At 42.8% G+C, this 26109-nt stretch overlaps 1 protein-coding gene across 10 annotated transcripts in view; it reads left to right on the forward strand.

The window, feature by feature from the left end:
* Positions 1–26109, forward strand: part of FHIT (fragile histidine triad diadenosine triphosphatase) — a 1850166-nt gene that overhangs the window by 199248 nt on the left and 1624809 nt on the right. The window contains exon 5 of one of the 10 annotated variants that reach the window (XM_061618747.1): positions 3105–3167. The exons of the other annotated variants lie outside the window; for them this stretch is intronic. The gene's annotated coding sequence lies outside the window, so the exon portion shown is untranslated. The remainder of the gene's footprint in view (positions 1–3104; positions 3168–26109) is intronic. 10 annotated transcript variants of the gene reach the window in all.

The raw sequence follows: 26109 nt of genomic DNA on the forward strand, positions 1-26109 counted from the left end.
TAAGAATAAACCTGATGTTCCTGTCTGCTGGTACCCACAAGTGAGAGCTTCACAGGTGGTGCCGGGGAAGGACATCACAAGCACCTATCTCGTCACCACTCACTTGAACTCCCAGTTGGAGGGACTTATAAAAGAGCCTCTGAATATGATGTTAATAATCAGGAAAGTTCATATTAGAGAAGATTGTCCAAAGCCATTTAATTTCTGAAATGACAAAAAATAACCTTGCATGACAAAGCTAATGTGATGCCTGGGGGTGGGGGCACATCACTCAGTGCATACTCCTACATCACTTAATGCATACTCTGAGACTGAGAAGCATGACTGAAGGATAGGGTGTCTTATAACTTTAAACCAAAATGACTTTAGCACCTTCTGGATTTGATATAAAAGCACAAGTAAGAGGCTTGAGATGCGAAAGGATTTTATTTTATTTTAAAAAAGAGAGCTTATCTTATATGAAAGGTGGAATGGATGTAAATGTAATACTGATAAATAAGGAATCAACAACATAAAAAGTCTCTATCCAGCCTGCCTGTTCCTGATTTTGAATTGGGGGAAGGGACCCAGATTTGGAAACATGAAAAAGTTTAACCTAAAAATCAAATAAAAAAGAATCTGGAACACATCCAGGATATTCAGGCTTGCAAACATTGGTCCTTGTAGGTCCTTGTCAGATTCAGTGTGTGATGTCTGCTAGGACAATTGCCTGGGCGGGATGTGCAGGCAGGGTGCAATCCATGATCTTGTACTACATAAAGACTGTGCACACTGCATTCTCCTCTGCACCATCCTCTGCACTTACTTTCTGGAATGTTTAAATTTTAAAATAACGTTTTATGATATTTTTATCCTCACAACTCTGTAAAGTAGATCATAGTGCAGTTTTAGCAAAACAAAAAGAACAGTACTAGTACCTTAAACAAATTTATTATGGTATAAGCTTTGGTGGGCTAAAGTCCATTTCATCAGACATCTCATTTTTGGTAATCCATGAAAGTTTATGGAATTATACAGCCACAAGAGTGGCTGTATACTATAGTCAGCATGTATTTTTTGCATTCCATGTTATTAAATTGAAAATACCCCCTCATGCCATTCTGATGCTTCCCATAAGCTCATTTCAAAACAAAAACCTTACAAAACTTATAGTCCTGAACTCAGAAACGCTTGCTTAACAACCTTCTAAATTTTCATGGCAATACACAAAACAGTCAGAGAGCATCGAGAGTTCAAATTGTAAAAAGAGAGAGAGAGAAAAACCAGACCCCCTTTGGACTTCTTTCTGTCAGAGTTCTCATAATCTATTGAAATTAATTAAAGATCAGCCATCTTCACAGAGTACCTTTAATCCTATTATTGACCTTGCCCCATACTCTGAGTTTAAAAGTTAAAAAAATGCCTGGCTGATTTTTAATTAATTTAAGAAATTTTGCATTGAAGTCAATGATAATGTCGGGCATGCTCAGTAAGAACCAACTGTCAGTGTTCTAAAAGCCAGACTCACAGCTGCTGGGCTTGCCTAGTCAGGGGGCCACACCCACACCAGACCTTTGTTTCACTGTAGACAGTTATGGCTTCCCCCAAAGAATCCTGGGAAGTGTAGTTTGTGAAGGGTGCTGAGAGGAGACTCCTATCCCCTGACAGAGCTCCAGTGGCCAGGCTGGTTTAACAGTCAGTCGCTCTAACTGAAGCTCTGTGAGAGGAACAGGGTGTCTCCTAGCAATTCTCAGCACCCTTCACTAGCTACACTTCCCAGGATTCTTTAGGAGAAGCCATGACTACCTAAAGGGAAATAAAGGTCTGGTGTGGATGTGGCCAGGGACAGCTTTGGTTTAAATTTGGATTGGAGGCTACATGTGCCTGCTGTAGAATAAAAAGATGATGGAAAGACTAAAAAGGAATGATACTTTCCTTTTGGAAAGGAAAAGGGCTTCTGCTCTGCCCAGTGCCCACTCACCCATATGCTCAGAGGCACATGTTACCAAATTCTTCCAAGCTACACAGCAAGTGGATTGGACTGAGAAAGACCAACCCAAATTGTGTTTGCATTTTTACAAATTTGTAGGGCAGTACAATATCTCAGAGAGGAGGTCAGGTCTCCTGCTCCCCTGGTGCATTCACTATAGCTGCCCAATTTCCCTGCTTTTTAAAGTTTGATAGAAATATCTGTGGGCTGTAGGTACGTTCTTAAACCGCAAGGTTTTTTGCCTATTAGTGAATAATATATTCCTAGCCTCTGAAGTGCTATTTGAATATTGTTTCATTTCTGCTGTAAGCTATGGGTAGTTGGTTATCCGTCTGAGTGAAGGCTACCAGAGTAATGTTCCCAACACTACACACTCAGCCAGTGACAGAGAGCTCTCCAGATCCTCGGGTGTGTTTTTTAAAAAAGTATAAAGATAAAGAGGCTCTTGCCAATCTGCTTACCCTATAGGAAAATGCGTAGGCAATATTCTACCCAGTCAAAGTGTGATGCAGCCTAAGGGGTTTAACTATTAGCACTGAGAACAACTCCTCACAAACCACAGCCTCCTCTCACAAACAGAGAAGACATGATTAGGAACCATAAGATTCAGAAATAAATGGCATGAGCATGCACAAGGTGCACCTGCCTCACCTATAAGAAATCTCTGTCTTTAATAAGGTGATTCCACAACAGGTGTCATTTGTGTAAACCATTTATCTTATCATCACCACAGTAGAAGAGCCTGCTGGATCAGGCCAAAGGCCTTTCTCGTCCAGTATCCTGTTCTCACAGTAGCCAACCAACCAAACACACAGAGAGAATGTTTTAAACCAAGAAAAACAGGAGTGCAAACTCTACAGTTAGAAGTGTTGAAAGCTTCAACGCACACAGATGCCACCCAGCATTTCTCCTCCCAAATCTACTTCCCATTCACAAAATACAGTAATGCCTCAGTTAACGGCGTACATGTTGCTGGACGTTACATCTTTAACAGAAAGAGTATGCATCTTTGAGATTTTTTTAAAAAATACATAAATTGCTTGACATTCTCCTTGAAAGGGCTATGCTGCAGTAGCCCTGGGCTCCACTATACTGCATATGTATTTCTCTGTATGTATAATTTCTCCCTTTACAGACACCTGCTTAGAGAAAGACCTTCTACAGAAGTTACGTTTCAGTGAATTTTTCCAACATTCAGGTACTTTCTCTGGTTATCTCAGGATTGGCAAGCACACCATTGCTTGATGTGAAAGATGCATGATGGGGAATATCAGACTCCATGAAAGTATCTGAGTACTTCTAATGCTTTTCTCAGAGGGGTTGTATTCATCTAAGTGTTACGCAGAGTAGACCCATCTAAACTAATGACCTTGACTAACTTAGGTGCATTGATCTCATCGGGTCAACTCTGAGTAACACTTAGATGAATACAACCTAGTGTCTCCAAATACCAACTTTTCTTTTTGCTTACCGTAATAACAAAAGTAAAACTGGGTCTCTTTTAAAAGGTGAAGGTGACTGTGTTACCAATTACGCCTCAATAAATTTTATTGATGGCTAAGGCTCGCTCCCACATCACAAGATGTCAATAAACATGAAAGCGATGAAAGAAGTCTTAAAAACAAAGCCAAGTTTATTGCTCTTGCAAGAGGAGAAGCAGCAAAGCTGGTTCTGCTTGTGCTGGATGCAGCCAGCCTTCTTATCAACTTGCATTACTACGTATCGAAAGCTAAACAGAAGCACCTACCCATTTCCCCGAAATCAGCCCATTTACAAGAAATCCATACGTGTAGTTTCGTTCTCTCCTCATGAAGACTCTTGTCCAGTTTCCATTTTCCTTATATGGTGTGATGTTAGAGGGGGAATAGGCGCCATTACTCTAACATAGGAATGCAATGCCTCAGCAAATTAAGCACTAATCTTACTACATGACCTTGTCACACATTTTCCCTGAGACTACAGAATTCTCCACACAAACTGCTTCAAGGAATCTCTATCAGGGTGATGTGGGCACTTACTACTTATAACAAAATGGAAAATCATTTTCCACAATTCCCCCCTCAAGAAGCTTTGTAATGGGCACCATAAGCAAAGCTTCTTCCTTCAGATTTCTTCAACATTTAATTGCTGATACATGATTTTTCCATACATTTGCATACTACTTTTCGCTGCCGCGCTGTCAGCAATACTTCGTATTCCATTCATAACTATCGGTAATAAGCAAGGCAATAACATACATCCTAAAAGCATTAATGCAACAATTACAATCAAACTTTTGATACCCCCAAACCAGTTAAACCAACTGCTCCAGGCTCCTAGATTCCAACCTTCCCATTTTTGTATTGGGACATGAGCAATTTCCTGCATTTCTTTGGCTAATCCTTTAACAACTTCTCCATTATCATCGATCTTTAAGCAACAAGTAGATAAATTGAGCAACTTGCAGACTCCGCCTTCCTGCGCGAGGAGGTAATCCAAAGCTAATAGATTTTGGAGAATTGCTTCTCTCATTTGGGTAGATTGATCTGCCAACAACATTAGGGCCTTTGCAGTTTGGTTAGTAATAATCTCCATTACTGCTTGTAAATGAATTAAACGATTTAAGAGATATATGGGGGTGCGATATCCATACATTCCATCCTGAGCCCATGTAGCAGGACCATAAGTTGCGATAATTCGCTCAGGTGGCCATTCTTTACCAAAGCTATTTGCATCTCCAGTACTAGTAAGTTTGGTATTTATTGATCGCTTGGATCGAACTTTATCATACAGAGGCAAATAAAAAGAGGACTGAACAGCTTTCAACGAAAAGTGTGGTTGAATGACTCCCACATAGCATACACCAGTCCAATTTACAGGCAAAATTGAGTAGGCCTTAAGACCACATATCCAATAATGCCCTTTTAATGCAGGAACAGTCACATTGTACAGAATGGGGGATATTTTACTATATGGAATGTAATAGGTATGTCAGGGTCCCAAAGGTCCTGTCAGATATTGCGATGCGGTACCTTGTTTTAGACTACATTTCCATAATTGAGAATCATTTTTATACTGACACACTTGGTCATTCTCAGTCTCATTCCAAGTGGTCCAGAAATTTAGGAATCCCTTCACCGTTGTTCCATTTATATGTTTCCACAACCACCCTTGGGTCATTATTCGGGTTGCAGTGGTAAGATTAAGTTGACCACACAACACTTGTTCCATAAGCAACCCTTGGCACCGGTACCTACATTGGTTCCTATTGTCGGCTTGTGGTTTACACTTACACCGTGTACCATTTGGATATTTCATTCCTGTTCGATTCCATTTATTCTTATACTGAGTACAATTTGTTACAAGGCATCCTTTCATCAGACAATAATGTTGCCAGCTTAAAGTCCAATTACACTTACTCTCTCCCATCCATCTACCTCCCTTAACTGTCTGATTGAGGCAGTATCCTCCCACCACATGGGCATAGAGGTTCCATTCATGGGCCTCTTGCCAAACACTATGGTTCACATGTACCACACTTATATTACTCAATAACCACTTAGGTGCCAGAGGTATTGCTCCCCATGGCCACTCTCTATACCCTTTGGGACTTCCACAAACCCAACAATTTGTTATATTCAATTCTCTGGCCACAGCCTGTGAGAGTTCTACAAACAAATTATCATGGCCTTTTTCTTCTTCCTGGATACATAGTGGAATTAAAATTAAAACAGCTATAATGCCCAGCTTCTTCATCTTAGGCATACAGTCCTAAGATCAATGTTAGGAGGGAGGACCGAATCCAGAAAGGTTCGAGTGATGGTATGTAAGTGTATTCTCCTGTCCTTAGTACAGGTATCCACCAACTGTACTACTGTTACTGGAACCTTCCTTCTGGGGTCTCCTGGTACTTGCACACTAATAGCCTGAACTGGGAAGGGTTTTCTTGATCCTCCCATATACCTTAACTAATTTCTCTCTCTTGGCCAATCATTCAAGAAGTAGGGAGTCTGAAAATACAATTTGGTTATGGTAACTTTGTACCATCTATATCAATTCTTCTTTGGTCCTGGGGGAACACGTTTCTGGGTAACGATTATAGGCACACACGGTCGTGTGTCCCCCTCTAAGGGAATAGGAACAGCTCTAATTGGCCGGGGAATTGGAGACCCTCCCATGCAATCTCAGTCTTTTTGTTTCTTCAACTTGATATTCAGGCACGGTTTCCAATAACCACTTGTCTTCGGGTGTCTGTTCCTTCACCCCGCCAGATGGAGGGTCCTTGGCTACCCTCTTCTCAGGTTCCTCAATAGTTATGGATGGGCCTGCTCCTTTCAACCGGGACACGTGTATCCACTTGCTTCCTCCAAACAGCTTAACTGCAGCCTCCGTCACCAGCGCAATTTGTGGTGGTGGTCCCCACGATGGCTGTAAAGGCTCCTTTTTCCACTTTTTTACTCGAACCCAATCGCCAGGACGATATTGATGAATTGCCAAAGCCAGCAGCAACCTCTGGTAGTCCCGAACATGTCTGTGAAGAGAAAGCAGAACATCCTGCAAAGCAACTACATATTCTCTCAATTGTTTTGACCCAATGTCCCCATGTGTCTGGTGGATCCCTGTCTGAGGCCTAGGCTCAATGGGTGGGCGTCCGAAAAGGGACTCAAAAGGGGTCAATTTACTTTTCCCTCTTGGGGTATTTCGCATAATGGTCAAAGCCAAGGGCAAAGCTTGTACCCAATTTAGAGACGTCTCATGGCAAATCTTGGTTAACAAAGTCTTGACGGTTTTGTTAACGCGTTCCACTTGTCCAGAGGATTGGGGCCTCCAAGGGGTATGCAACTTCCATTCAAATCCCAGTGCTGAACTGACACTTTGAATTATGGTACTGACAAAGTGTGGACCTTGGTCAGATTCGAATGTCTCTGGTAATGAATATCAGGGAAAGATCTCCTTCAGCAATGTCTTTGCCACCACTGATGCTGTTGCATTCCGAGTTGGGAAAGCTTCTGGCCATCCTGTGAATTGGTCTATGACTACTAGAAGATACTTATATCCTTGAATCCGTGGTAGTTCCGCAAAATCTATTTGTAACCTCTGAAATGGATAATAAGCCCATGGTCTTCCCCCTAAAGGCGCAGGGGGCTTTGGAGCTGGGTCGGTCGCGGCACAGGTGGGGCAATTAACAACTGCTCTCTTTGTTTCTTCATACAATCCAGGGGCAATGATCTGACGAATCAACAAGTCCCCCAATGCATTTCCCCCTAGGTGAGTCTGCTGGTGCATTCCTTGTACTACTTCTCGAAGGAGGGCACGGGGAACAATAAGTTGCCCTGTCTTTACTTGCCACCATCCACTTGAAAGGCACTTAGCTCCCTGTTCTTGCGCTCTCTGTTGCTCCTTTGGGGAATATGTCGGAGTTACTTGAGGTAGACTTAGGGTCAATGCCACAACCTGTTGCTTCTCCAGAGTCCCATCTATCGCTGCTTCTTTTGCCATTGAGTCTGCATATTGGTTGGCTCTTCGCCAATCCGGATTCTTTTCTCTTCCATGAGCAAGCACATGAACAATTGCCACCTTCTCCGGCCCTTGAACTGCATCCAAAAACTGATTTATCAATTCCTGGTGTTCGATCTGTTTTCCTCCGCTCTTTATAAATCCTCTTTCTTTCCAGATCATGGCAAAGGCATGTGCCGTTTGGAACACATACTTCGAATCCGTGTATATTGTTCCTTGTTGCCCCTTTAACAACTGTAAGGCGGCAATCGCTGCAGCCAGTTCTGCCATTTGAGCCGAATATCCTGGTGACAACCGTACTTTCTGTAGAACTGCCAAATTCTCGCACACAGCAAATCCGGCGTACCGTTTTCCTTCTATGACTCGTGAACTTACATCAATAAATAGATGTCTCCCTTCTATTGGCAAGTCAGTTAAGTCCATTCTGGGCCAAAAACACATGTCTAAAGTTACTAGACAATCATGTTGCAATTCCCCTGGTTCTGGGAGCAAAGTTGCGGGATTGAGGATGTTGCATGTCTTCAGAGTGAGATCTGGCCTCGCCAAAAGCTGCTGTTCGTACTGTGTCTGGCGGCTGGGGCTAAGAACCTTGGAAGCAGCTTCTCCAAGGATTCTGCGAAGGTCATGAGGACCAAACACATCTACCGGCGTGCCCATCATGATCTTTTCAGCTTTCTTTAGAACTACTGAAGTCGCTGCCACTATCCTCAAACATGCCGGCCATCCCTGTGCTACTGGGTCCAACTTTGAGGAATAGTAGCCCACTGGTACTTGGTTCGGTCCCACCTTCTGAGTCAAGTCTCCCATTGCCATTCCTTTTCATTCTGAAACATATAGCCGATATGGTTTCTTGCCATCAGGTAAGGCCAGAGCCGGGGCCTGTTGCAAGGCTGTCTTGATCTTTAAGAAGGAATTTTCACATTCTTTAGTCCAATGCCATGGACAGTCTTTCTTCAGTAGCTCATACAGAGGTGCTACATATTCACTATAGCCGGGAATCCATTGTCTGCAAAATCCTGTCAGGCCCAAAAAGGATCTAAGGGACTTCATGTCATGTGGTGAGGGGACTGCACATATGGCCAATTTCCTCTCTGGAGAAAGAGTTCGACCTTTGTCCAAGACCAAATATCGCAGGTATCTCACCTCTGGTTGGCACCACTGTACCTTCTCTCTTGACACATGATATCCACAGTCATGCAGGTGATTTAACAATAGTTCTCCCTCTTGTTTGCATAGCTGCGTCGTGGGACTGCACAGGAGAAGATCATCCACGTAAATCAGGAGAGTTGAGATGGGGTTGGACTGATACCATTTTTCCATGTCTTGCTGTAAGGCTTTTGTGAATTCCGACGGGGAACTGATGAACCCCTGGGGCAACACGGACCACATCAGCTGATTGGCTCGAGGCACTTCGGGGTCCTCCCATTGGAAGGCAAAAAGGTCCTGACTATCCTTGTGAAGGGGTATCGAAAAGAAGGCATCCTTTAGGTCCAGTACTGTAAATATTACTGCGGTAGCTGGCACATGGGTGAGGAGAGCATGAGGATTAGGAACAACAGGTACATCTTCTAGCACTTTTTCATTGATTATGCGTAAGTCTTGCACAAGCCTCCACTGCCCAGGTTGGCCTTCCTTTGGCACCCCAAACAGAGGAGTGTTATGTGGACTAGTTGTCTGGTGTAACCATCCATACCCGAGAAACGTCTCTATCATCTTATTTAAACTCCTTCGAACCTCCAAGCGTAGGGGAAACTGTTTCACGGGCGTTGGTGCCACACCTGGTTTTAGCCGAACCTGGACTGGGACTGCGTTCTTTGCCCGAGCAGGATTATCTTTGCGGGCCCAAACATCAGGATGTACATCTGGCAAGGCGGGAGGTTCGGTCTTCCTTTCCACTTCTGGATGTCCCAGTAAAGCCATTTGAAGGGCACATTCATGTTTCTTAGGTACTGATACTTGAAGTTGATTCCCAATAAATTCAATGCGAATTTGTAATTTACTAAGAAGATCCCGGCCAAAAAATGGGAAGCGGGCAATGATCTGACATCAAAAACCGGTGTTGTATACTTGTAATCTCATCCCCCCTCTTCAAGCTTACCATAGCAGGGGCGGACAAAGGAACTATTTGTTTCTTTCCTTCTATTCCCATCACAGTGGCAGTATGCCCACTGAGGGGTGGATCATGACGGGGGTCGGCCCGAGGTAACATTGAGAAAGACGCTCCAGTGTCTACCAATCCATATAAGGTCTTTCCATTTACTTTTAAACTTATTTTTGGCTCCTCCTGTGGGCCCCCCTCAAACCCCGTCCACCTTCATTCTGAATCCTCTTGCTCCATTCGGGCAATCCTTACATATGGTGGCCTAGGATCAGAAGGGGAAACTGTTTCATGGGCTCCCTTCCTTGCCTGGTCATCCCCATTCTCTTTCTTTCCAGATCTGCAATCTTTGGCCCAGTGGCCTCTCTTCAAACACTTTGCGCATTGATCTTTTCCCAAACGCCTTCGGGGCCGTTGGTCCACACTACTCCCTGTCCCCTGCGCTATTGCTGCTGCAATGAGGCTACATTGCTTCTTCATCATGCGGCCCTCTTCTCTTTTAGTTGTCTCGTCCCTATTCACATATACCTTATATGCAATTTCCACGATCTGTCCCAGTCCCATACCCATTACTCCTTCCACCTTCTGTAGCTTTCTACAAATGTCATTGCAACTTTGTCCTATGAACAAGGTTACTAAAAGACGTTGGTTTTCCTCCCCCTGAGGGTCAAGGGGAGTGTATTTTCTCATTGTACTGGTCAGCCTCTCCAAAAAGGCTGAAGGGGTTTCTTGTGACTCCTGTTGTATCGCATACAGCTTTGCCATATTAGTAGGCTTAGGAATAGCATTCTTTATTCCAGCTAAAATAAGTCTTTTAAACCTATTTAACTCTGCACACCGTCCTGGCTGTGTGCCCCAATCTGGTTCATTCATAGGAAGGACGACATCAGGTGCCAAGTCTGGAGCACCCCTAGCTATTTTCTGCTCTTCTGCCGCCATCTTCCGTGCCTGACTTAAAACCACAGTTTTTTCTTCATCACTCAAAAGGGTGTTCATTAGAGTTTGTATATCTGACCAAGTTGGGTGATGAGTTGCAAAAATAAAGGACCACAAGTGATAATGTTTATCTGGGTCCTCCCTTAAGGATGGCATCTGATTTTTCCAATTAAATAAATCAGAGGTTGTAAAAGGAACGTGTAAATAAGCTAATTCCCCATGCCCATCAAGGACTTGCCGCATTGGAAACATTTGGGCTGCAGAGGGCAGTGTTGTACCACTCCTTAAAGTCATGGGCGCTTCCTCCAGACAGGGCGTTTCCTTTATCCTGGCTGCTTGTATTTGTTCTAGCCTCTGCGCCATTAAGCCGGGTGAGTGTTCAGGGCTGCCTGCCTCAAGGACCAAAGAGGCATATTGGTTCAATAAATCATTCACCTTTTTGCCAACTTCATCCGCCTTCTGAGCAACTAGCTCAACCCTTTCCGAAATACTCTTTTCCAGGGGGGAGCCACTCTGTTCAAGGGTGCTCAGAGGCGCTGATGTTGAAAACCCCACTGGTAAAAGATCACTCTGCTTTGGAGCCGGGCTACGGGAGCTTGCTGGCGATCCCAACTTAGAAACCGGGGCATAGGGAGGAGGGGCTGATGCCTGAATGAGTTCCTCTTCTGCCTCTAAGACAGGAATAGTACCTTTTCGGTTTTTAATCCCCAAGCCCTTCTGTTTCCCAGCTCCAATCTCTTTTAAAGAACACTGAGCCATGGCCATTTCAAGGGCACATTCTAGAGGAGGGTCCCTGCTTATGGTGTTCCATCCCAACGCATAGTGCCATGAGTCTGCAGCCTCGGGCAACATGTCATATAGGGTGTTCACCAGAATTTCAACACTCTTTTGTTGGAATATCCCCTGTGGAGGCCATCCAATATCCAATTCAACCCAGTCCACTTTACAAAACCGTGTCAACTTCTCCCTCTCAGGTCTAGGACCTGCTGATGATATGACAGCAATCTCAAAATCCAAAAAGTTGTTTAACACACATTCCAACGGAGTGGATCCCCGCCCCTTTTTCTTTTTAGCTAGTGCCTTGTCCCCAGTCCTTGTAACCGCCTGCTTCGATGCACCCCTCCCCATTTTGCAGCAACCTCTTCTCTGTTTGCCGGGTGGGTGTCTAAGATGAAACCTAGGAACACAGACAAGTGACATACGACAGGTGCTTCCCTGCTTTTGCGGCTCAGCCCCTCGCGGGGTGTGAGAAACGCGCTACTGGCAGGTCCCCTCTCGCTTCGAAGCTGAGCCTCGTCTCAAGCTCACACCACTCACACACTTTCTCTCAGGTTGCTTCAGCCCCTCGCAGGGCGACTCACCACTGAAGTCTCAACCGGCTCCCTTCTGACTTGATGCTTGTTTCGCTTTCTTATGGAGTGGTCCCAGTGATACCTCGGCGCGCCACGCGGTCCCGCACGGCTCGGGGTGGACAAACACAGTCCGCAGCGCGCTTTTCCCGGCTCCCCGCGGTCCCGAATGGAGCGCAGAGGGTCACGAAAAGACAAACTCCTGGCTGGCTCGCCAAAATTGTTACCAATTACACCTCAATAAATTTTATTGATGGCTAAGGCTCGCTCCCACATCACAAGATGTCAATAAACATGAAAGAGACGAAAGAAGTCTTAAAAACAAAGCCAAGTTTATTGCTCTTGCAAGAGGAGAAGCAGCAAAGCTGGTTCTGCTTGTGCTGGACGCAGCCAGCCTTCTTATCAACTTGCATTACTACGTATCGAAAGCTAAACAGAAGCACCTACCCATTTCCCTGAAATCAGCCCATTTACAAGAAATCCATACGTGTAGTTTCGTTCTCTCCTCATGAAGACCCTTGTCCAGTTTCCATTTTCCTTATATGGTGTGATGTTAGAGGGGGAATAGGCGCCATTACTCTAACATAGGAATGCAATGCCTCAGCAAATTAAGCACTAATCTTACTACATGACCTTGTCACACATTTTCCCTGAGACTACAGAATTCTTCACACAAACTGCTTCAAGGAATCTCTATCAGGGTGATGTGGGCACTTACTACTTATAACAAAATGGAAAATCATTTTCCACAACTGCTGTTTTCATGTTAAATTGGGACATAGTCATTTATCACTGTATTCCTGATAAAAGCATGCTACTGCTGCTTTAGATGATTTAACAGTGTCAGTGCTAGAGGAGGTGCCATTAATGTCCTGCATCAAAAATGACTCTTGATCATAATCAGTGAAATGTGCCACCTTTTTATTTATAGTTAAATGATTTGATAGTCTCTTTTGCCCCTCTTGGGACAGTGGTATATATGACAATCGTGTCACACTGGTGATAAATCAGTTTAGTTTCTTGGTATTTCAAGTAGCTAAGAGATTATTAAAAAGCTCAACAACTGTGAGCAGTGGAACCCAGGAAATAAAATCAATTATCAAGTGTTATCCAAAGCCAATTGAGCTATGCTGCTCAATTATAACTAAATGGTTATTCCAAATTTTAAAAAATGCATTACATTCATTTGGATTGGTTCCACACTAACACCGGCATGTTATTGGCATCCTTCATTCACTCACTTTTTACAGATAATGTAGAGAATCATATTGTCAGGCCATTGCATTTTAGTGTTGGTTCTGCACCTCAGTCCTCAATATGATTTGTGTTTTTTTTAAAAAAAATGCTATTGCAATCACCAGTCAACATTGTGGACTAGCAAACTGATATTGATTCGGTGTGGGTGTATTTTCAGGGCTACTGTCCTTTATTTAAATACTGCCTACTCCTTTATTGCTTCTTGTTGAGCACTGCAGCAGGATTTCCGATGAAACCATGAAACACTGCTGTTTCTCTGTATCACAAGTGGCCAACCTGCAGGTTGTGGAGATGCCGAAACAGCCCCACCACTGAATTCCCTCCACTGCCAAGTTTTAATGCCTCTCCAAGAGTTCAGCCTCTCCCCAAGCCCTCACACCATCCTCCATATATATATATCGTTGTTTCAGGCCCACATGTAAATTGTGGGGGGAAATGCAGATGGGATGGCACCATGCACCATCCTCCCCATGGAAATCATGTTCTCCTAGCACTCCAGATTATGATGGAGAAGCTGAATTCATCCCCCAAAAGCCCTGCATCTCATTTTCCCCATGTAAATTGTGCTCCCCCTTGTTTGCCAATTTCCTGTTTGGTAATCTGGGGAAATTGTGACTATAATGGGGAGCATGGTGCACAGAGGGCTTGTCTCTGCAACTGATCTCATGTGAATTGCACTCTGTTTTGTATTTGATGGGCTGGAGGAACACAATTTGCATGGGGAGAGAATGGTTAACCTCCCTGTATGTGTCCTCTCCGTGAGTGTGTGTATGGCCTCACCCACTGCAGCTCTGGCCATGCCCACTGCTTCCTTCAGCCCTGCCCACTGTCATTCACCCCCAAATGCCTATCCATTGCTGCATGAGGTTCTTTGTGACAAAAAAGTTGCCTACCCTTGCTTTACATACAAAAGAGAGGAAATTATCAGATGGTTCATATGTAAGCTCACTGCTGTGTTAAACCAGGAAGTGATAAAAATATAAGCAGTTGCAAGCAGGAAATTTTTAATTAGTATTATAGGGGGTCTTTGCTGAATGGGACTTTCTTCTGAATAAGCATTATAGAAGGGCTTTGGCAAAGGAGACAGATGTGATTACTTGATAAAATTGTGTTATATAAAGTGTTGCTCAGCAGTTTTTAAATTCTGCTTATAACCGATTGCAGAAATGTAAGCAGTCATAAAGAGCCCTAGTTTTGAAACAATCTTAAGGAAACTTGTTTTCATATTTTGGAAGCTAACACAAATTGAATTATTTTTGGAAATCCTTGGAATGGCAAAACCAGTACCACTGTTTTTCCATACAGTGTAGAAAAACAGTATTGGATTAATGTAAGCCAACCACTTACTTGTTTGATCCTTGCCCTACATGGCTCATTTTGGGCTGTAAAGAGAAACTGAGGGAAGGGATCAAGGCAGTGGTGAATGCTTCTTTAGAAGAAGGTGTGGTGCCATTAGCCCTCAAGGAGGTGGTAATAAAGCCCATTCTGAAAAAGTCCTCCTTAGATCCCCAAGATTTAAACAACTTTCGCCCAGTTTCTAATCTTCCATTCTTGGGCAAGGTCATCGAGCGAGTGGTGGCCGAACAGTTAAAGACACACTTGGATGAAGCAGATTATCTGGATCCATTCCAGTCTGGCTTCAGGATTGGTCATGGAACTGAAACAGCTTTGGTCGCTATGGTGGATGATTTTAGGAGGGCGTTGGATAAAGGAGAACATGCATTCCTCGTCCTCCTGGATCTCTCAGCGGCTTTCGATACCGTCGACCACGGTATCCTTTTAGATCGTCTGGAGAGAATGGGAATAGGGGGCACTGTTCTACGGTGGTTCCATTCCTATCAGACAGACATCAACGGGTGGCATTGGGGGATAAGGTCTCGGACCCTTGGCCTCTCAATTGTGGTGTGCCACAGGGTTCTATCCTTGCCCCCATGCTATTCAACATCTATGTAAAGCCGCTGGGAGCCATCATCAGGAGATTTGGGCTGCAGTGCCACCAATATGCGGATGACACCCAGCTCTATCTCTTGTTTAAGTCTTCGCCAGAGTTGGCTGTGGAGACCATTTCCAAGTGCCTGGAGTCAGTAAGTGAATGGATGGGAGGAAATAGGCTGAAGCTAAACCCTGACAAGACCGAGGTACTGCTCGTGGGAGACAGGAAAAGATTAGGAGCTTTAGACCTGGTGCTCAATGGGGTAAAACTGCCCCTGAAGGACCAGGTCCGCAGCCTCGGGGTCATCCTTGATTCCCAGCTGTCCATGGAGGCTCAGGTTTTGGCAGTGAGCCGGGCAGCTTGGTTTCAATTACATCTAATACAGAGGCTGCGACCCTATCTGCCTGTCCATCTTCTCCCACTGGTAGTACATGCCCTGGTCTCCTCTCGCTTAGACTACTGTAATGCGCTCTACGTTGGGTTACCCTTGAAAACGGTCCGGAAACTGCAGCTGGTACAGAATGCGGCGGCACGTTTGATTACGAACAGCCGTCGCCGCGATCACATCACTCCGGTGTTACAAGATCTACACTGGTTACCAGTTGTTTACCGGGCCCAATTCAAGGTGTTGGTACTAACCTTTAAAGCCCTATACGGTCTCGGCCCAGCTTATCTGAAGGAACGCCTCCAGCATCAACAAATATGCCGCCTGACTAGATCAGCCACTCAAGACCTTCTCTCGGTCCCACCAGTCAAATAAGCTAGACTGGTGCGGACCAGAGAGAGGGCATTTTCAATCGTGCCCCCCACCCTCTGGAACTCTCTCCCTTATGATCTTCGCCATGCCCCCTCCCTGCCAAGTTTTCACCAAGCCTTGAAAACCTGGCTATTCAGGCAGGCCTACAAGATCCCTGGGGTAGCCAGGTTTTAGCTATGGGTGGGTTCGGTTTCGTTTTATATTGTAGTTCTTGGGTTTTTATGTAGTTTGTATGTTGTATTTTACTTGATCTTGTACGCCGCCTAGAGTGGCCGCTTGTGCGGACAGATAGGCGGCCTAGAAATAAAATTTATTATTATTATTATTATTATTATTATGTACTTAGTTTATTGTATTCCACGAATCCTCATTTCATTATAGTATTTCAGTGCTTTAAAATGTTATTTTTTTTCTCTGTGGCTTTTCTCCTCTCTGATATATTTCTGCCAAGAATGGGACTTGTTGTGGACTTTAGTGGGCCAAGACAAATCCCCCCAAATCTCTGCACTTGATCTGGAAGTGGGACCACCTTTTGGGCCATTTACCGTCTTTTGAGTGACCTTATGATGCTTTCAAAAATACATTCACAACATTGCGTGATGCTTCTCTAGCATCTGCTTGTTCCTTTCTGGGTGTCCAGGAAGGAGGGTAAGGGTGAACCAATGATCAGCATCATAGCCTTCTCCCCTCTGCTTGTAATATTCAAAGGGCGATGCTTTTCTTGATGATGATACCTTCAAGATAGTTTTGCTGTTAGTTGAGTGTGTGCCCATCACTGCTTTTCAGCTGCCTGTTTTCAGAAATATTTTACTCTTGAATGTGCATCATTCATAACTATTGATTGAAATGTTTTCTCATTTTCACATTCATTATTTTTTTACTGTCTGGGTGGGGATGAAAATCATATAAATGATTGAATGCTATTTGTGATAAACATTTTGTATACTTCTGAAAGGTCTGCAGTCTCTCTTCCCTAAAAAAGAAGAAATTAGTTTTCCCCTGTGATTATATATTAATTGAACATAAAGATAATTAATGTAAATAAGTAAAGTTTTCCTTAAAAAGGGAAAAACAAAAGGTGCTTTACTGAACCTAAAATATTGTTGTATCCAATATAATTAGTGAAAGTGCTTTAGACAGGGCTGAATACATGAATCAGTTAGAAGGTGTAAATAACTGAATAAACAACTGTTTCAAAAATTCACTTTTTATTAGCCTCTAATTAGAAGTAGCCACTACATATGGATTTCAATAAAGAAGTATGTTTTAATCAATCTATTTACAGATCTTGATTCAGGTAATATATTAAGATGAATAAACTCTAAATTACTTTAAAAAATTTTTAATCTAATTTCATAGGTTGAGTACCTTTACATATGTCCTTTGTTGAGAGAGCTCAATAATTATTAGGTTAATAACATTAATTTTGTTGACAACCTAACTGAACATGCTAGGCACCTGACCTTGAGAAACTGGATCCATGGACAATGGCATGAATGTAAGCGCCACCTGCTTAGTCCCCACCCTTTCCTGTGTTAAGTGGGGAAGGTCTACAGGAAGCTTCTGCTAGTCTGTGCAGACAATACTGAACAAGATGGACTAATGCTATGTTCCTATGTTCCACTGTAGGCATCTGTGCTACATATTTCAAACAATTATCCAATTGCTTCATTGTGTACTGCTGAACTTCTTGTGAGGGGATATTGTAAATGCCAATCCTGGGGTTTTCTCGAAACCCCTTTGTTATAGGTTTGCCAGGTCTCTGGTTTTTGCCTGGAGACTCCAGATTTCTGGGGCCCTCTGTGGATCTGCAGGTGAGTCATCCCAATCTCGGGGCTCTCAGCTTTCATTTTTTTAAAAAAGTTCCTAGGTAGTCTGGTTCAATAAATATTCACCAAAACATCAGCCACCCCTCGCAACTTCTGTTAAATGAGTTCGTAGCTGGTTGCTCTCATCCCAACTTTCAGATTTGTAGCCAATAAGTGAAGTCAGGGTTGTGATTGACAAGGGATTTCCAGAAACTCTGCCTGAGTCTCTCTCAATCAGGTTACCTCTGTGACTGCGTGCTTAAGCTGTCCCAATCCCTTTGATCTATATAGAATGCATATAATTCTGGTTTGCTCTGGATACTTGTGGTGTTATATTCTTCCCTTCACCGCTGCCACCAATTGTTACAGTTTCCCTTCAGCCTTGATAAGTACCTTGCCCTCCCCTCTGGTCTGTATATTCCCCAGCCAAGGATCAGGCCTCCGGTAAACCAAAATAGTGTTTATTAAATATTAGAAATAACAAGATTACTTTATAAAGGCACATAAGCATATGGTTTCATCTATTCCTGTGATACTTGTCTTAGTATTAATCCGAACTCCACACTCTCCCCACATCCACCAACTCTCCACACAATCTCCTCTCAAAAACCCCACCAAACACCTCTCAAACAACCCACTAACGTCCACCAACGTCCACCCAGATTCAACTGTCATTCTTCCTTTTATACTTTCAGCCATTCAAACACTCAGCCAATCATCCAGCATTCTCCTGCTCATTTACTCCCCCCTCCTCTTTCACTCTACTTACCACATATCTTCTATACAAACAGCACTTACCATATTTACATTAATACAGGAACATCACAGTTCCCCTCTGTTGTTTTCACCCTGAGGGGCAGACTAATCTGAGAGATGGTGCGTAGACCATGGTCACCCAGTAAACTCTGTAACTATTTTGGAGCAGCCATGTTAAAAGGCAGGAGGAGGGCATTCCAGGGACAGAGTCGCCAACCCTGCTTGCATATGGATATCTTTGCAGAGGAGCCCTAGTCAAGCCTTAGCAACAGCACAATCCTAACCATATCTTCTCAGAAGTAAGTGCTATTGAGTTCCATGGGGCTTAGTCCCTTATTGTGTTTATAATTGCCACCTTCAGGGGCATCCATCTTTATTCCTGAGTGCTCCTATCTAACTTCTCCAAGCTCCCTTCTTCCTACAGTGGCTTCCTGATGACTGGTCTGGCCTGAAGGCACTTAAACACTTCTTTCCAGAAGCAGGTACGCTAGATTAAATGTTCCCTACCTGGCCCCCTAAGCAGGTGAGAAGAAATGATTCCATCACTTCAGCTGGACTTGGGAAAACCAACTTTTAGCTAAGATTTCGATCTTGATTTCCAATCAGAGAAATGTTTTTGTTTGAATGGTATGCAACTGTGGTTGATGCTTAATGTATCATTCTTAATGATGGCATTTGGGGTTCCCTCCGTGATGTCACTAGGGCCTGCCCCTTAAATTGTAGGGTTTGGGATGCTTCTGACCTGGTGACCCTACTTTGTTACTTATGTACTGTTCTGAAGGGGTCCCAAAAGCCCCAGACATTTTGGGTTTCTCTGGGAACTTTTATCTGCCAAAAAAAAGTAGGAAGAAACGTATCCCAAATGAAACAGATGAGATAAAAATTAATCCAGAAATATTATATACATTTATAGAATTACAACAAATGGCTCAAAATATTGGCTCACAAAATTTAAATACTCAGGTATTTATTTATTTATTAAATTTATATCCTGCCGTTCCTCCTAGAAGGTATTGAAAGTAGCTGAAATATGAAACAGAAATGAAGCACCAGCAGTTCAAATACATTCTAATTATTGCTTTGAAAGAACACAATAATCTCATTTGGATGTAATGTTAAACTATGGTTTAGTGTTGGTGTATTATTATTATTATTATTATTATTATTATTATTATTATCTTAATTTATACCCCACCCTTTTTCCAAACTGGAACTCAAGGCAGCTTCCAGATAAAAATAGGTACATATCATTAAGAACCTATAAAAATATGAAACATATAAACATATAAAATCAGCATTAAAACAGGATTAAACTATTAAGACGTTAAAACCAATTAGATATACACTTAAAATACTGCAACCCAGTTTAGGAGCATACAAGTAAAACAATAACATACAGCATCCTCTTCGTCACTACCCTTAAAGCCTTCAGTTCCAAAGGCCTGCTGGAAGAAAAAAGTCTTTAGCTGTCGGCGGAAGGACTGCACGGAGCAGGCCATTCTTGCCTCCCTAGGGAGGGAGTTCCAGAGCCTAGGGGCAGCCACGGAAAAGGCCCTATATCCCCACCAGTCGCACTTGTGAAAGTGTTGGGATCGTGAGAAGAGTCTCTCCTGAAGATCTCAGGGCCCGGGCAGGTTCATATAGAGAGATATGGTCTGACAAATAGCCTGAACCTAAGCCGTATAGGGCTTTATAGGTCATAACCAGCACTTTGAATTGTGTCCGAAAACAGACTGGCAGCCAGTGGAGCTGTTGCAGCAGGGGAGTTGTATGGTCCCTGTAACCAGCCCCAGTTAACATTCTGGCTGCAGCTCATTGCACCAACTGAGTAGCCAGCCTGGGGCCTTCCAGATATCTCAGACTACTCTGACCATTGGACATGCTGGCTAGATCTGATGGGAGTCATAGTCCAAAATAATTGGAAGGCATCAGGTTGGCTGCCCCTAGTTTAGCATTACATGAGCAAATTTTGAGCTTGTCAACTTTCCCTATCCCTTTGCTCCTCTGGCACAGCCACATGTAGCATGTTGGAAGCTTTCATTTTTAGGTAACTGCTTTTTTTAATGTTTAAACCTACGCAAACTGGTTAGTTTTAACTGTGGATTAGGGAAACAAGCCTTGAAACCATGCTTTATAAAGTTGGCTTGTTTCCTGAGCCAGCCTTTCCTAACTTGGTGCCCTCTGGATGCTTTGGACTACAACTTCTCTCAGTCCCAGCCAGCACTCTGAATCAGTCAACTGGCTGAGGAGGGTTAAGCAGGTCACTTAAATTCCATGTAAAAAATCAGCAATCCCTATTATACTTCACATGTTACATATGTTCCAGTAAGTTTAATAACCATCCTGCAGTGTTCCAGCAGTGTCAAACATTTATCATGAAAACCTCATATATAACGCAAAGCAAGACTTCAAGACTTGATAACTCAAGAACGCTTAGTACAAAAAAAAAATACAGTTAGCTGTTACTGCCTGGATAGAAGTGTACAGCATTTCCATTGTGAAATATTTCTTTCTGCCCACTTAGTTGACTGGTAGTTCTGATTTGGTTTTTTTAGATACTTTTTTAGAGCCTTCCAGCTTCCAAGCAAGCCATGGCAATCTTGTTAAAATATGTATATGATTCTGAAAGCTTCTGCCAGAGAAATGCTTTCCCCTCAGATGAATTAGCTGTGTTTCACACTTTCCTAATTTCCTTTTCCTCTCTGGACTATAAAAGTTGCATCTGTAAAATGTATAGCTTTATTATGTCTTTTTAAAAAAAATAGAAGCAGCAACTACTGTGGGAGAGGTGAGTCCAGAGGTGAGAAGGAAAATTGGAGTTAAAGGAGTATTATCTCTGATTTAATTCCAGGCGACGTTCAGTGGCATACTCAGTTTATTCTTTCAGACTTATCATGTTTCCCCAAACCTTTTTTTTGTTCTCATTGATTAACACTGTATCTCTTTGTTGATCAAATTTATTTTACGTCAGATATTTTGTGGGTTCCTTTTCCCAAGCCTTTCCTAAAGAAGTATGAAGAGCCCTGCTGGATCATCTAGTCCAGCATAATGTTCTCACCGTGGCCAGGTAGATCCAAGCAGTCAGTGCTCTCTCCCCACTTGCAATTCCCTGGACCTGGTGTTCAGAAGCGTACTGCCTCCAACACTGGAGGGAGAACGTAGCCATTCAGTTAGTTATTACACATATTTTCACCAAATTAGAGTCATCCACTTTCAAAGCAAAAGCGTCCAGAGGGTTATAGACGAAGATCAATTTTAGTTTAAAAAATGTGTTAATTTGAAGTTGGATCTATTGTGTTTTTGTGTGTTTCATATTAACTCAGGGCCAAAGTAGATGCAGTGTTAAATTTCTCTTTGCATCTAACACTCCAGGTTTTTTTTAAGGCAAATTGAATCAGCAAGTGATGGGGATCCTGATATTTATTGGGAACTTGAGCAGGCATGGATTTGACCTTTCAACCCAGACATTAACCTTTTGGTCCCCTGCTGTGGTTCTGAGGAAAATCCCTCTTTTGAAACTGGCATTTGTGTTAGTGGGAAATCCCACCCTCACCCATTGGCATCAATCTGGGATTTCTTTCCAATGCAAACGGCAACTCCATGTCTCTGCTGATACTTTAATTATTGGCCCCTCCCCAGCTGATGCAGTTTGCATTAAAAGAGGCACCCCGCTATACATGTTAGATTCTTTTAACTTAGTATATAGTTCAGTCTTTATATTTTTATTCCACTCCATCCTGACATCTTTAGAGCTAGTAACAAATTTTTACCTTTTGAAGAGAAAAATGAAGATAAAGAGTAGATGTGACAAATTGCGTAGGTAATTCTGAAATGATATACCAATGAGAATACGGCTGCTTTCCACTCCCTTGAGAATAGCACCACTAACTAAAATTATGAAGATGTAAACCAACACTTAAAATACAAATTGTCAAGCAATTTCTCTTCATACCTGTATCTCTGTCTGAAATTAGATACTGAAAGCTTTAAAAACTGCTACTTAAAAAAATTCAGGGAAATTATTTTGCTAGAACTTTCATTTTCTCAACATCGGCTGTTTTCACTCGCTTGCATGTCAGCGTATGTCAGATTGTCTTGGAGAACTGGCCCAGTGGATCTCTGCAGCAGTCAGGGAAGAATGAATGCAAGCTGCAAGAGAATGAAGCAGGCAACAGGGAAGATACTAAGACCTTTGTAATGGCCCAGGTGGCCAATTCTGTTAATTAAAGTTGTTTTTAACCTTCACTCAAACTGTAAGTTGATATGCTTCAGTGGAAAGACATTTCAAGAACTTCCTAAAAGATTTTACAGAGAGGTTGGAAAGGCAATTTCTTTTGGGCATTATGTACAGCAGGATGGGGAACCTGTGGCCCTCCATATGTTGTTGAACTACAACTCGCGTCAGCCCCAGCCCTCACAGCCAAAGGGCCAAAGATGATGGGAGTTGTAGTCCAGCATCTGGAGGTCCACAGGTTTCTCGTCCCTGCTGTACAGGGTATCCTGGTGCAGGGCAAGGTTTATTCAAAGTATGTTCTGGGAATCCCTGTAAGCCAGTGTGGTGTAGTGGATACTGCATTGATCTAGGGTTGGGGGGTAAGGTTCAAATCTGTGCTCAGCCATGGACCTCTTTGGGTGATGTTGAGTCAGGTTCTTGGCTTTTAATCTCACAGGGTTGTTTGGAGGATAAGATGAAGCTCAGTGGTGGTAGTAGAGGAGAGAACCATGTATCCTTCCCCTTACCTCCTTGGAAGAAGAAAGGGATAAAATGTACTAAAAATTGAATTAAACCTTGGGGTTCCTTTGGTTACTTATCACACGTTCTTCAGTGAGAAGACGGGTAATGGTGGACAAGATTCCCACATGGCCAGCTGGTGTATCTTGCACTGCACAGCTACCAGGTAGAGTTGAATGTGTTCTAGAGTACATTCTTACAATGTTCAGCAGGAGCGGTCAGTGCTCTGCTTAAATTATATATGTCTCTTAAAATATTTCCCAGAATCCTCTACAACAAGCAAAGGGTTTCCATGTTAGACACTTTGTGAATAGGGTTCCTTGACTGGAACCACTGGATTAGGGGTCCTTCCAGACTGGTGTTGTATAGCGGATGTATTCTGCAACATATTTTTGACACAGTAATAGTGCATTAATGGTGGATTTATTCTGCTTTAGCTTGTTTTGCGATTCTTCCTCAGTGCAACCACGTCATTGCTGACCAGAGGATCTGTAGCACATCAAAGTGGGACAAAATATATATTAGAACATTAGTGGTAAAAAAAAAGTTTTGGGATTTCAGCAAGAAGTTACAGAACATGCACTGACTGGAAATGAAGCAATGTGACCACCCCAAAACTTTTGCAGGTGCAAACAGTATTGAAAGTGGGATCGTGTGTGACCGCCCTAATAATATCATGAGCACAAACCATCACAAATATTCAATAAAAAGGATGTCTGGAGGAGCCCTAGACTATTTTGGAGAATCTCTGTGATCTGATTAATCACACTACATCAGTGGTTCTTAACCTGGAGTGCACGCACCCCCGGGGGTGCAATACACTTTTTCTAGGGGTGCGAGGCGTTGTTCAAGAGATTTAAAAAATTCATTTAATCTTAGCTAAGTTAGGCTAAAACACACATTAAAATTTAAAAAATGAACAGTATTTTTTCAGGGGGTGCGAGAGCATACTTTGGAAATCCAAGGGGTGCTGGCAGTGGAAAAGGTTAAGTACCACTGCACTACATTAATGTATTTTCTCCACATGTTTGAAGCAATGTCAGTGCAGTTCTACATTTTAAACTGCTTGCAGTACTAGCTTTCCCTTTTGTTCCTTACTTCTTTCTGCATTTTTCAAAAATTGTAGTTGGAAATTTTTCTGTTTTTCTATTGCCTTCTGTTGGAGACTTCAGTAGTATTCTGATGATTTACTGGACGTTGGCTTCAGCAGACCACAAAGTATTTTAGGTAAAATAATATCTCTATGAACAAGGAATCCCTTTAAATCATGTGGTCTTGTATTTACATATCTCATTTAACAATTATTATTATTTCTTTTTTTAACAAGAGTTTCCTCCTGTATTCTTGAATTACGATTTGTAACTTCCTGGCTTGGTTTCTATAATGCATTTTATGTGGGAAAGTGCCTTTGAAGACAGCCAGGAATGTTCCTCTAGTATAAAATGAAGCTTGCCTGCCTTTTGTCAGGTGTTGGAAAGATGTATGCAAATGGAGCTGTTGCTATATTATAGAGAGAATCAGTCCCAGTTTAATCCCAGGCATTTCCTAGGTAGGGTTGGAAATGTCCCCTGCCTGAGATTCCCTGTCGGAAACCCTCGAGAGCTGTAGACCAGGGATGGGGAACCTGTGGAGCTCCGGGTGTTGTTAACTCCAGCTCCCATCAGCCTCAGTCAGCATGGCCAATGGTCAGGCATCATGGGAATTGTAGTCTAGTGGTGTAGTGTAATGGTAAGAGTGTTGGACTACGACCTGGGAGATCAGGGTTTGAATCCTCACATAGCCATGAAGTTCACTGGTGACCTTCGGCCAGTCGCTGCCTCTCAGTCTTAGAGGAAGGCAATGGTAAACCCCCTCTGAATACCGCTTACCATGAAAACCCTATTCATAGGGTCGCCATAAGTCGGGATTGACTTGAAGCCAGTCCATTTCCATTTCCAATATCTGGAGGGCCATAGGTTCCCCTCATGACAGATGCTCTTGGAGGTCGCTGATTCATAGGGTCACCATAAGCCGTGGTCGACTTGAAGGCACATAACAACAACAACAACATAGGTTCCCCATCCCTGACATAGACAGCATTAAGCTAGATGGACCCAATGGGCTGACTCAGTGTAAGGCAGCTTCCTATGCTCCTATGAATAAACAAGTGTTCTTTCCTATTTTTACAAGACCTGTAAAGTCTTTTTATTCCATCATGCATTTGGTTGATTTGGGAGTGTGTGTGTATTCACTGTTCGTTGTCCATTATACCAGTTGTTTATATCTTACTGTGATGTTACTGTGTTTGCTTTTAACTTGTTTGAAAGCCATCTTAAACTTGGTGGGAAAGTGGTCTAAACAAGGTTTTTAATAAATACCACCACATGCCTTCTATGGTGGCCAGTGTAGTGTGGAAATCAGAAGCCTTCACTATAAACAGAAGTCTATCTGGATAATTATGCTTTGGATAAAATGTGTATATTGCTAATTGGAACTCAGTGTCCCCAATTGTCCTGTTCTATAAATGTAATTGAAATACTCCCTAGCCTGAAGCGACATCTGGGCTACTTCCGGTACTGAAATGTATCTAGGTTGTAGTTACTGAACTGTATTTGATTGCAATTCAGCAACTGATAGGGAAAACATCTTACACTGAATGCCCATCTAGCAGGCTCTTGTTCTGTTCAGAAAAGAGGAGCATCACAGAGCATGTGACAAGGCATCTGTGTGAAGGGAAGCTGACAAACTCTTTTGATGAGCTTGAGTGTTTGGGTGTTTGGAAAGACAGAATACCTTAATGATGTATGAAGGGAAAGTAAAGGAAGGCAATTTTTAAAAATATGACTATAGGGTGGGTTTTGTAATTGCTTTGCAGTGCAGCATTTTTGCAGAGTGGATATCCAAACTTGATTTTTTTTATTTGGATTATTTTTTATTTAAAAAAGGAATATTTAAAGGTCATTTCATTTCAGGAGTTCTTGAGGGTTTTTTTTAATCCAGTACTTGCGCTGACAAGCCTTGTCTATTGTGACCACTAAA

Source organism: Rhineura floridana, chromosome 3 (assembly GCF_030035675.1).
Source record: "Rhineura floridana isolate rRhiFlo1 chromosome 3, rRhiFlo1.hap2, whole genome shotgun sequence".
Classification (NCBI taxonomy): domain Eukaryota; kingdom Metazoa; phylum Chordata; class Lepidosauria; order Squamata; family Rhineuridae; genus Rhineura; species Rhineura floridana.